The sequence below is a fragment of the Alexandromys fortis genome, unplaced genomic scaffold (assembly GCF_014885135.2).
Source record: "Alexandromys fortis isolate MF-2015 unplaced genomic scaffold, M_Fortis_MF-2015_v1.1 scaffold_130, whole genome shotgun sequence".
Lineage (NCBI taxonomy): Eukaryota > Metazoa > Chordata > Mammalia > Rodentia > Cricetidae > Alexandromys > Alexandromys fortis.
This window is the reverse complement of record NW_026068016.1, coordinates 3,962,138-3,973,885: the sequence shown is the minus strand read 5'-3', so window position 1 is coordinate 3,973,885 and position 11,748 is coordinate 3,962,138. Positions and strand designations below refer to the sequence as shown.

Sequence of the window (11,748 nt, the reverse complement as noted above, 5' to 3'; positions counted from 1 at the left end):
GGAAAAGGTTGAATAGCCTTTTCAAGTCACATGAAAGTTTCGAGGATGAATGTACGATAATTAGATTAATAAGTAGCTTAATTTATCGCAGCTGAGGATTTCAACAGCCACACATCAGAGCAACAATAAAAGATTACTGTGATTCTGGTTTGCTAAAAAAAAAAAAAAAAAAAAATTGTACTGAAACTTGATTAACCTTAAACACAAAGTGCCTTTCTTCCTTCCTCTAAAGTGTCTGATTCAGGGAGGGTGTGTGCAGAGCCAGAGCGGAGAGAGGACTTGGAATGGCCCAAAAGTCCTACTTCACTCTCCTGCATTTCCCAGGAAGGAAGTGAGCAGTGTATGGGGTGGTTTGAACCAAAACTTTTCCCTTTCCGTCCCTTATCTTTAAAGGATGCGTTGGCTCTCAGCCAGAAGAAACTTGTTAAACTGCCCACCCGCCATTTAGGGAAGTTTGTTTCTGATGCACATTGCCTCTCTGGAGACCGGCAGGTGCTGTCAGCTGCGTCAGGCTGCGGCACAGGAGGAAGACCAAGCCATCCCTGGACCTCTCTGAGTCTCCGTCCTGACATAGGTCCTGGTGGAGAACTTGCCAGGAGGCACAAGTAGAAAGGAAAGCTGCTATAACATGGCAAGGAGACCTCGGCTTGGGGTCACATTAGCACAGTATCCTTGGGGCTAGAAGGCATGAATTTAGGTGTGTGCCTCCAAATATCACAAGTCGCCTAACGGGGTGGATGCGGGTGAGAAGGATTCATGCATGAAACACACAAAATCGAGACAGCAGTGTGACAGCAAGAGCAGCTGACCCAGAAAAACTAAGACCAGGTACAAGGTGCATATCTCTAACCCCAGCGCCTGAGAGGCTGAGGCCTAGCCTGATCTACATAGTGAGTTACAGGCTGGCCAGGGCTATATAATAAGACCCTGTCTCAAAAAAACAAATGAACAGAAGGGTTAAGAAATTGGATGGAGGACTAGAGAGATGGCGTGGTGGTTAAGAGCACCTACTGCTCTTCCAGGGGGCCTAAGTTCAATTCCCAGCACCCACAACAGGCCTGCCTATAACTCCAGCTCCAGATCTGATGCCTTCTTCTGGCCTTCAAAAGCACCCATACACATGTGGCAGACACACAAAAGAGACTGGATGGAAACCTGAACTCAGAAACTACACGAATTCAAATTATTGTCCATTGGAAGTCTTTCTCTCCTCTCTGTCACAAATACTTAAAAATATTTCCAATTACAAACTGAGCTCTGGATCTTTCCGAAGAGCCCCACCGAGCTCATGCTGCTCCAGGGTATCTTTAGGACTCCACACATGGCCAAAGACATCAAGACTGAAATCAAGAAAAGACCGCCCTTTTGACAGCGGCTTCCCAAACCAGAACCAAACCAGAAACTTGGCCCAGCACTGCCTGGACTTCAGTCACCATGAGATGTCGTGACCACAGTGGGGATGTCTGTGTGTGTGAGTGGGACCAAGCATGCACAAGCCTCTCTGGCCCATATCCTGGGTCTCAGCCTGGGATGACCACCAGGCAGAAGGCTCATTTCCTGGGAAGAAAAGGGACTTGGCTCTGTTCTCTCTGGACAGTGAAGGGGGACCTGGAACCGTGATGTCCCTTCCTTCTCTGGGGCCCAGAATCATGATGAAACTACTAAGAAAACTCGCTAGAAAATGAGTTTGTTTGTTTTTTTTTTTTTTTAAAAATGGGGATCTACTGCTTCATCTAAGTGATAAGATCAAATTTTATTAGCTAAACTTAAACTTCCTGACACTGTCCAGCTCCATGTTAATCTGTAAGGACTGCTTCATTGGCATCACTGTTATTCTGGCAATGGACGAGCCTGGAGTGGGCGTGTGGTACCTGCCAGCACTCAGAAGTCCTCAGAGGTTAGAATTTCCAGCCCAGCAGAAGATCCTCAATTGAAAACACAGCCTCCAACAGAAAGGAAATTACAAAGCAGAAAGACTAGGCAGCCTTCCTTGGTGAGGCCATTGTGTGTTCAGCGCTAACCTCCAAAACTTGCATCTAAGAGCTCGGCGAGAGACACAGGTGCGGTCTTGCGCACCGAGAAGTGGCCCACAGACCAACCAGATTCTCAGGCTAACCCAACAGGGCTTGTGCACACTCCCAGAGCCAGCTCAGCTACCCGCACTAGCAGTGGGTGCAGATCCATGTACGCTGTCAGGCAACTCCTCTCGGGGAGATCTTCCCTTCTGCTGGCATGAAAGAGAGCTTTAAATATCTCTTTAATCGTCTAACGGAAAATGGCATCCCATTATGGGTTGCGTTCTCTACGGTAAGATATCAGACCTTGAAGGTGTCGATTGGATGGATGATAGACTCAGAAGCCTGAGGCACTGTTTAGCCAGCACCCACTCCTGAAAGTGGAGACCTCATCTGAAACGGGCATCTCATTACTGGCTAACATTATTTACTTAGGAGGAGATACGACCTCTAATTTGCCTTTAAATGATTAATTTGGTGTTTGAATAAGTGCCTTTGACTTAATAATGTTTTCTTCAAGCAATTCACTTATGTCAATAAACTCTCTGTTTAACCTTCTTTAAGGAAACATTTCCTCTGCTCCGAGGTAATTATGAGCTATCGCATAAATAGATACAAGAAGATGAACTAAAATTAAGGACTGCCCAGGACAGTAGAAGTGGCTTCTACAGAGGAGTAGGAACTACCGGTATATCAACCGTACTCTGGCCTCCCAGAGTCCCCTCCCTGTCACAGCTTCTGGTGGAGGACCTGCCTGCACGAGACACCCCAGACAGAGTACAGTCGGTTCATTTTCTCTCAGTTGCTGGATTTTATGGGTTTGGTTAAAAAACAAGTATAAGTCGAGATGGAAATGATGTTTTGTTTAGTGGGAAATTAAGTTATGAATGAAAACAGACATAATGATTGATAGTAATACAAAATAATATCAAAGTGTCAGAAAGGATAGTTTTATCTTTTTGTTTTGGCTCTTTTTTTTTTTTTTTTTTGGTTGTTGTTGTTGGGGGAGTTTCAAAAAGGACTTCTCTGCATATCTTTGAAACCTATCCTGGAACTCATTCTGTAGACCAGGCTGACTTCGAACTCAAAGAGATTTGCCTGCCTCTGCCTCCTGAGTGCTGGGATTATAGGGCATGCGCCACCACCATCTGGCTACTTTTATTCTCTAAAGAAAATACAATGGTTTGTATGTTAGTCAGTTGCTATTTTTCAGATAATCTGTTGTGTCTCCGTGTTCTATGGAGCAGAATGGATCTAGCCGTTGTGGTTCTAGGCACTGGTAGCATTGAAACCGGCAGGTTTTGTTGAACTTCAGCACCTGCAAAACTTCCAGGCTGACAACTGCCTCATCACCAGCACCAATATTGTTTTAAAGGGAGAATTTTCCCTAATGGGGAGTGAGTGACCACACTACTCTCTCAGGAGTCCCTCCCCATTCCTTTCCATCATCACAGGCTTCAGCCCGAGGGCACACAGCCAATGAAAACACAGCCAAGCCTCCTTAACTGCCAGCTGTAGGCATAAGATCCAGTCCTCACCGATGTTTTACTCTTTGGACTCTTTTGGGAGGCCTGCCACCCAGTTCCCAAATAAATCACACACAGTGACTTATTCTTAATTATAAATACCCAGCCTTAGCTTGGCTTGTTTTTAGCCAGCTTTTCCTAAATTATCCCAACTCCCTTTTGCCTCTGGGCTTCTATCTTTCTCTATTTCTGTATATCTTTCTTTACTTCTTTCTCCATGGCTTGCTCTGTGGCTGGGCGCCTGACCGCGGATGTCTTTCTCTCCTTGTTCTCTCTTGCACCTCGGTCTCATTCTACTTATCCTCTCTGCCTGCCAGCCCCGCCTATCCTTGCTCCTGCCTCGCTATTGGCCTTCAGCTCTTTATTAGGACCATCAGGTGTTTTAGACAGGCAGAGTAACACAGCTTCTCAGAGTTAAACAAAAGCAGCGCAAACGAACATCACACACCTGAAAATAGTAGTCCCCAACAAATGGCAATCATTTATTCCCTCACCGGGAAAAGAGCTGGGACTGAGGACCTTCCTCAGTGGACAGCAGTTGCCTAGTGAACTTAACACCTTGGGCTTGATTAGAAGTGATCAGAAAAGTAAGTCAGGTGTGCTAAGGGCACACACCTGTAAAACCAACAGTCAGAAAACTGAAGCAGGAGAATTGCCTCGAGTTTGAGGTCAGTCTGAGCTACATAGTGAGTGTCAGACCAGTTTGGGATACAGTATCAGCTCCTTTCAGGGATGGATGGATGGATGGATGGATGGATGGATGGATGGATGGATGGATGGATAAATAAATAAAATATTTAGTTTAGTATACTGAAAGTAGATGTTAAAAAAAAGTCACATTTTTTTTTTTACCACATATGTCAATTAAAGCTGTTCTTTCCAGCTTCAGGGCCTCACACATGGTAGTAACTGTAGCACACTTAGCTACACGCTAACCTATGCTTTATTTCTGTTTTCGATATAGTCTCACTGACTACCATAGGCTAACTTGTGTCTGTCTGTCTATCCATCTATCATCTACCCATCCATCATCATCCTCTCTCTCTCTCTCTCTCTCTCTCTCTCTCTCTCTCTCTCTCTCTCTCTGTCAGTAGTTCTTGCTCGTTTTGTTTTATCCACTTTGGGTACAATGTCCCTCTGACTGAGAAGTTTTGAAAGTCCTTCAGGGGCTCTCATGGTCTCCTGAATTAAGTTCAGGCTCTCACCTGGCAGTCGCCCCTCCACAGGCTTTCCAGCCTCTGCTTCCTGCATGGCTCTTCTGCTCTTTCTCCTCAGCTCTCAAATCATAGCAGACAGTTACACCTGGGTCCATCCCTGTTCTCTCTTGGCCAGTATAAGCCATATCCACCATGCTAGCTTTGAAAGGGGGGTGGAAGTCTTATTATAAAGGGGGTAGTGGGGCTCAGGAATAAAGGGGACTGGTTGGAGGCCATGCTAGGCCACTCTGGGGTCCACCTGCTATTACATCCCTCTGGCTTTCCCACAAAGCACTTCTCACAGAGCATCGCTGTGCATTCCGTCCCATTAGAGGACAGTCCTCCGAGTGTACTGCAGTCTCGTGTGCACAGAAATAATGTGTTTGTTCCACTGCTTCACCTGGAATAGCCCAGTGCCTGACATTTAGCACCCAAACGCTGAGTGAATCAGTAAACATTTCTGAATCCACGTTCTCCTCTATTAATTGTGATTAATAATACGGCACTGGGTTGTTGTTCAAAAAATATGAGCAGCCATGTTCAGGGAGTCCGGTTTGATCACATGCTCCATCATCCAACTGGCCTTGGTGAGCTCCCATCACAGTGGGTGGGTGCACCCCTCGCCGTCCTAGCTTCCTTACTCATGTTCTCCCTCCTTCTGCTCCTCATTTGGACCTTAGGAGCTCAGTCCAGAGCTCCAGTGTGGGTCTCTGTCTTTAGCTTCCTCCATCGCCAGATGAAGTTTCTATGGTGATATGCAAGATATTCATCAGTATGGCTATAGGATAGGGCCATTTCAGGCTCCCTCTCCCTGACTGAGAAGTCAAGGACAATGGCAGTGGGTTTTGATCCTACTGCATGTAATGACTTTGTGGGAGCCTAGTCTGTTTGGATGCTCACCTTCCTAGTCCTGGATGGAGTGGGGAGGACCTTGGACTTCCCACAGGGCAGGGAACCCCGACTGCTCTTTGGACTAGAGAGGGAGGGGAAGGGTGATAGGGGGAGCGGGAGGGAAATGGGAGGAGGTGGAAATTTTTAATTAAATAATAAAAATAAATAAATAAATTAAAATATGAGCAAATAAAGGTTTCCGAAGTCTGGTGCATGGTATGGAGCAGACAGACGGGAAATGAGACTGTGTGCCTTCACCGCACAGACTTCAGAGTTAGATATGCCTGGGTAGATCTGTTCCTTAGAGAACTGGACAATTGATCTTTTCTTCCTCTATAAAGCGATAGGATGAAATCTGTGTATAACATTTGACCACCAGTGTGCTTACCACGGTGTATACTACCACATCAAGGACGCAACAATGTTGTCTTTTGATATCCACCAGTTATTTGACCACCGTCAAGCTTTCATGAACAGTATATAATGTGCCAGGCCATGATCTCTGTATAGGAAACTTAGTGGGGACATGAGTCGGTGAAGCAGATAGGGCATGCTTCACGAACTCTATGGCTTGGTGAACTAGGTCATAGAGTGCATAGGCCTCCAGACAGACAGACAGACAGACAGAAAGTGCTAACTGTGAGTCCCTGCTCAGAGAAGGGCAGAGGAGCCACAGGAACAGAGAACTACCTGAGTAGCTTTTCTCCAGCTCAAATGCCAATGGTACCCGAAATCCCTAAGGATTCCCATTTCTTCCCAATTATGTGGTCTTTTGCTTCATTCTAACCCTATTGTATTTGTCTTGCTCTGAAATAAAAATAAATACTGACCACTTTTATTAACTTGGTGAAACCTGTATCCGAACACTAGTTCTTTGCTCCAGTAACTTCCCAGAGGTAAGAGCTGTGTCTTACCTGCCTACACTGTGCCCACAGCATCGGGCGGAGTTCCAGGCTCAACTAAGAACGGATGTGTAATAGAAGGAAGTTTTGCCATTCTTTGATGTCTCAAAAATATTTATCCTACTTTAAATGAGCTTCTCAAGGCCCCATGTTGGGCTTTAGTTAGCCAACTTGCTAAGTCTATTCCTTCTGCATATGATAGATGGTGGATAGATTGGAGACAGGTTATAGGAATCACAGTTTTGATCCTCAGAAAGTCTACTACCCTGTGAGAAGAGGAGCTCTTCCAGGCTGTAACTTCCAGGCCAACACCTGACAACCCTCTGTTTTTTTGTAGCTTTGTAGCTTTGGGAAGCACCTTCCCAATACAAATTCTCACCATTGCTTAGGCTATTCCCATGACTCTGTCTGAAAGAACAATTGCTACTCACTGCAACATAAAACCACCGTGGGGGCCTTTCCAGCAGGATAAGTGCATTGCTCTAAGGAAACCTATCAGTCATGCCCAGTGAAAGATAAATAGTGCAGCGGTCAGAGACTTGGTCTACCTATTAAGAGTGTGTACTGCTCTTGCAGAGGGTGTGAGTTAGGTTCCCAGCACCCACACTGGGCAGCTCACAACCACCTATGACTCCAGTTCTGTCGATTGCGTTGGGTGGGTTACTCAGTCTAGGGGTTTGTAACCCACCCTGCAATCAGTTATTCCAGGGTCTCGGAGGGGCGCTACCTGGAAGGGAATGAGCTAAGACAGAAGAAGGAGGCCAAGCAGATTTGTCAAAGCCTCCGTTTATTAGGATCATGGTTGCTGCTTATATAGCCCCTGAAGGGTAGGGAAACTGGACTCTTGCCGTGGACAGGTAGGCCAAGAAGTCACAAGTTGCCACACCTAGTTCCCTGGATAGCTGGAATGTGAGGCGGGTTCCACAAACAGATTAGCAGTTAATTGGGTGTGAGGCAGGTTCTCAATAGAACATAATTATGGGTGTGGGGTTCTCTGCAGACTCCCCAGGGTGATGGTTCCTGTAATGATTTTTAGGGGGGAAATGGCTCGTGACACAGTTCCAGAGGATTCTGTAAGAAAAGTACTCAGCTCACAAAACAAGCAAATCTAAAGATAGGGGTGTCTGACTTGAAAGTTGTCTAATGTCTCAGTGACTTCTAAAGACAATATTCTTTCCACCTGTCTAACCACTGTCTCCCTAAAGCTGGCTCTATCCCTGCTTCCAGGATGGCGGATGGCAGCTTCTGGAGCCCTGCATTTCCCTTTGGATATTTGAGCATGTTCCAGTATCCTAGTTACTGTTAGTTCTGTCCCTACCAACAAGAGAATAGAATATAATGATTTGGGGCTAGGCCTTGGGCTACATCATCTATTGTATCCTAGAATAAGACTCAGTGGGGTGAACTTCCACAAAATTGTACAGTTTCCACCGAAAGAAACTGGACCCTATTGGAAAGAAGAAGCAGAGAGCAGATGCTGATACACAGGGTCCAGTCAGTGTCAGCCTGTCAAGCCTGTGTGTTCAGGGGTAGACCCCTCAATCACACTAGAAGAGGAGTGTGATGTCTTCCATCTCTCCCAAGACAAATAGTAACTGGGGGTGAGGGGACCCATATAGTGGTATAATAAGTAAAGCTTGCCTAGAGATCAAAGAGACAAAGCAGTCACACTAGTCAGCCATACAGGCCAGGCAGTGGTGGCACACACCTTTAATCCCAGGACAAGAAGCAGGGCAAACTGATCTCTGTAAATTCAAGGCCACCCTGGGCTACATAAAATCAATCCAGAAACAGATCCAGTTGGTGGTAGGTCACACCTTTAATCCCAGTGTTTGTGAGTCACACACCTTTAACCCCAGCACTAGAGGGGTGGAGACAGGAGCAATATGGCTGGGTGGAGAGAGGAATATAAACGGGAAGAGACAGGAACTCAGTGGCTGTGGAGTCTGAGGATTTGTGGAGACAGGATCTTGCCCTTTCGGTCTGAAGATTTGGTAGAGTTAAAAGGTCTCTCTAGCGGTTGGCTGGTTTGTTTTTATGATCTTCAGGTTGAACCCCAATATCTGTTTCTGGGTTTTATTATTCATCCAACAAACCCACAGCATCTAAGAAATTAGTCCTGATTTCTTCTACTTGGGGCAAAGAGTTATAGGAGTCAGTGTGTTAAATCTGTACTTGAAGAATCGTGCTCTAGAACTTTCTACCACTATGGAGTGGTGAGATCAACTTATAACATGTGCTCTTGTAAATGTTCGATCTTCCACGATCAATGTAGCGCTCTTCTTTCACATATGATGAAATCACGCAAAATGACTTTACCCAGAAGCCTTTGCAAGTAAAGTCTGCTAGCATCCGCTGGATCTTCTGTGTTTCCATTTTTCCTCATTTTGTCCATTTTTCAACTCTTGTACTGGTTAAATGTTTGTCAACTTGACATAAGCTAGGATCATCTGGGAAGAGGAACCTCTATTGAAAAACTGTATCCATCATTTTAGCCTGGAGGCAAATCTCTATTGAGTGTTTTCTTGACAAATGATTGATGTGGGAGGGTCCATCCCATTGTGGGAGACACCTGCCCTGGGTTGGGGGTCCTGAGTTGTATGGGAAAGCAGGCTGAGCAAGCAGCGATGAACAAGCCAGTAAGAGGCACTCCTCCATGGCCTCTGCTTGAGTTCGAGGTTGAACGCTGACCTGAATTCTTCCATGGTGGGCTGTAAGCTGTAAGAAAGGGGCAACCCTTTCCTCTCCAGTTGCTTTTAATCATGATGTTTACCACAGCAATGGAAAATCAACAAAGACACATCTCTGCACCTCCCGATGTTGTTTGAATGTGCGCTATCCCGCAGAGGCTCAAGTGGAATTCATTTAGAAGGTTGCGGAATCTGAAGGAGATGGGGCCTCCCTAAAGAAAGTGAGTTACCCGGGGAAGGACTTGAGGCTTTATAGTTCAGTCCCATTTCCAGTCCTCTCTTTGTGTCCTGACAGCAGACACTGTGACCATCCATGTCAGCTGCTGCCTTCTCTGTCATGATGGACTGTATCCTTTCTAACTGAGCGGCAGAGTAAACCTTCCCTCAGGCTGCTTCTAGGCAGATATTTGATCACAGCAATAAGGAAAGCAGCTCATAAAACACTACGGCCTCTCTCTCTCTCTCTCTGCATGTCTCTCTCTGTGTCTCTCTATCTCTCTCAGTGTCTCTGTCTCTGTCTGCCTCTCTCTCTTTGTCTCTCTCTGTCTCTCTCTCTCTCAGTGTCTCTGTCTCTGTCTGCCTCTCTCTCTTTGTCTCTCTCTGTCTCTATCTCTCTCAGTGTCTCTGTCTCTGTCTGCCTCTCTCTCTCTGTCTCTCTCTCTCTCTCTCTCACACACACACACACACACACACTTTTCCATCTTTCTTTTTCTGGTTTCTCTATTCTCTCTCATTCTTTATTCCCCAGTGGAATTATTTTTTATGTTTTGAGTGTAGTACATTGAGTTTAATGATATAAGGTAGACACATTTTTTAAGACAGAGTCATAAGTGTATGTGTTTGCGTGTGTGTGTGTGTGTGTGTGTGTGTGTTTCTGACTGTCAAGGAACTCACTATGTAGACCAGGCTGGCATTAAACTCAGAGATCCACCTTCCTTAGCCTCAGCAATGCTGGGATTAAAGGTGTGCACCACCATACCTGGCCTCGGTAAAATTATTTTTATTCTTTGGTTTTCTCCCTATTTTTCTCTTGTGTTTTTTATTCTTACTCTCTCTAAATGGATCCCTGTAAATGGATTCATTTAACAGGAGGATATTCAGCATTTCTCTTCATTTGTGCATGGAAACAGTGTAAAACTCATCCAATTGATGCAGGTCCACCATGAGGACGCTGCTCTAACTTGTGGCCTCTGGCCTCTATCAGGTGATGGAATCTCCATGTCTGATAGGAAGCATTTGGTTTACTAAAATGTTCTGTACTGTCCAGGAAAGAAACTCCAGTCTGCTTGCTGGGAAGCTCTGAGGACTAATTCTTATCTCCCTAATCCTCACACCACCCTTGAGAGCCAAGAAGGCGGCTTAGTTTCCTGGGCCCCATTTCCGAGTTCTGAAGAACCAGTAAGTATGGCTCTTACCGCGATAGGATGGCCAAACCTTTAAGCCTATTGTTGTCTTTAGTTCAGGCTCATTTTCTCAACGCTGGCATTTCCTCAGAGTAGCGTGAAATCTCTTTCCAAATACCTTTATCCATTAAGTAATAGTATCATGGACAAGAGTGGTCACAAGCAAGAGACAATGACATTAAACTCAGATAAGATGCAGTAATTTGTTTATAAAATAAGTGCTCTGTGCTGTGAGGGTGTCTCAGCTGAAGGTAGGGCTCAAATAAGGGAAGCTCACTGAATATCTCCCAAGGACAGACACAACCTATCAAAAGGAAAAAGGTTTGATTTAAAGGTGTTTGGGGTGTTTCTTGTTGGTTGGTTTGGTTTTGTTTGTTTGTTTTTGTTGTTGTTGTTGTTTTGTTTTTTTTTTTGTTTTTTGTTTTTCAAGACAGAGTTTCTATGTGTAATGTAACAGTCCTAGCTGTCCTGAAATTTACTCTGTAGACCAGGCTGGCCTCGAACTCACAGAGATCCGCCTGCCTCTGCCTCCTGAGTGCTGGGATTAAAGGCGTGCACCACCACTGCCCAGAAAATATCTCTTTTGTTTGCTTGTTGTTTTTCTTTTTTTCAAGACAGGGAATTTAAAATGTTAAAAACAGCTACATATAGTTATCAAATTCCATCATTTGAGGAGTAATACAACATTCTTGAGACAGATATAATGTGAATCTTGATTGCTGTTTTCTAAGTAGATACATGATCACTAGTAACGAGGGAAAATATCTGACTAGTCAGTGGCAGCTCACGCCTTTAATCCCAGCACTCAGGCTGCACGTGGGTCAGAGGTCTGTGAGTTTGAGGGCAGCCTGGTCGCAGAGCTAGTTCCAGGACAGCCAGTGCTACATGGAGAAACCCTATCTTCAAAAAACAAACAAACAAATTCGGGATCAACCTACCCATGGACCCAGCAATACCACTCTTGGGAATATACCCAAGAGAGGCCTTATCATACAACAAAAGTATATGCTCTACTATGTTCATAGCAGCATTGTTTGTAATAGCCAGAACCTGGAAACAACCTAGATGCCCTTCAATTGAAGAATGGATGAAGAAAGTATGGAATATATACATATTAGAGTACTA

General features: G+C 45.1%; 1 pseudogene; it reads left to right on the top strand.

The window, feature by feature from the left end:
• The first annotated feature begins 1,321 nt into the window (after positions 1-1,321).
• LOC126513859 (cytochrome c oxidase subunit 6B1-like) lies at positions 1,322-1,934 on the top strand (annotated as a pseudogene).
• Positions 1,935-11,748: the final 9,814 nt, after the last annotated feature.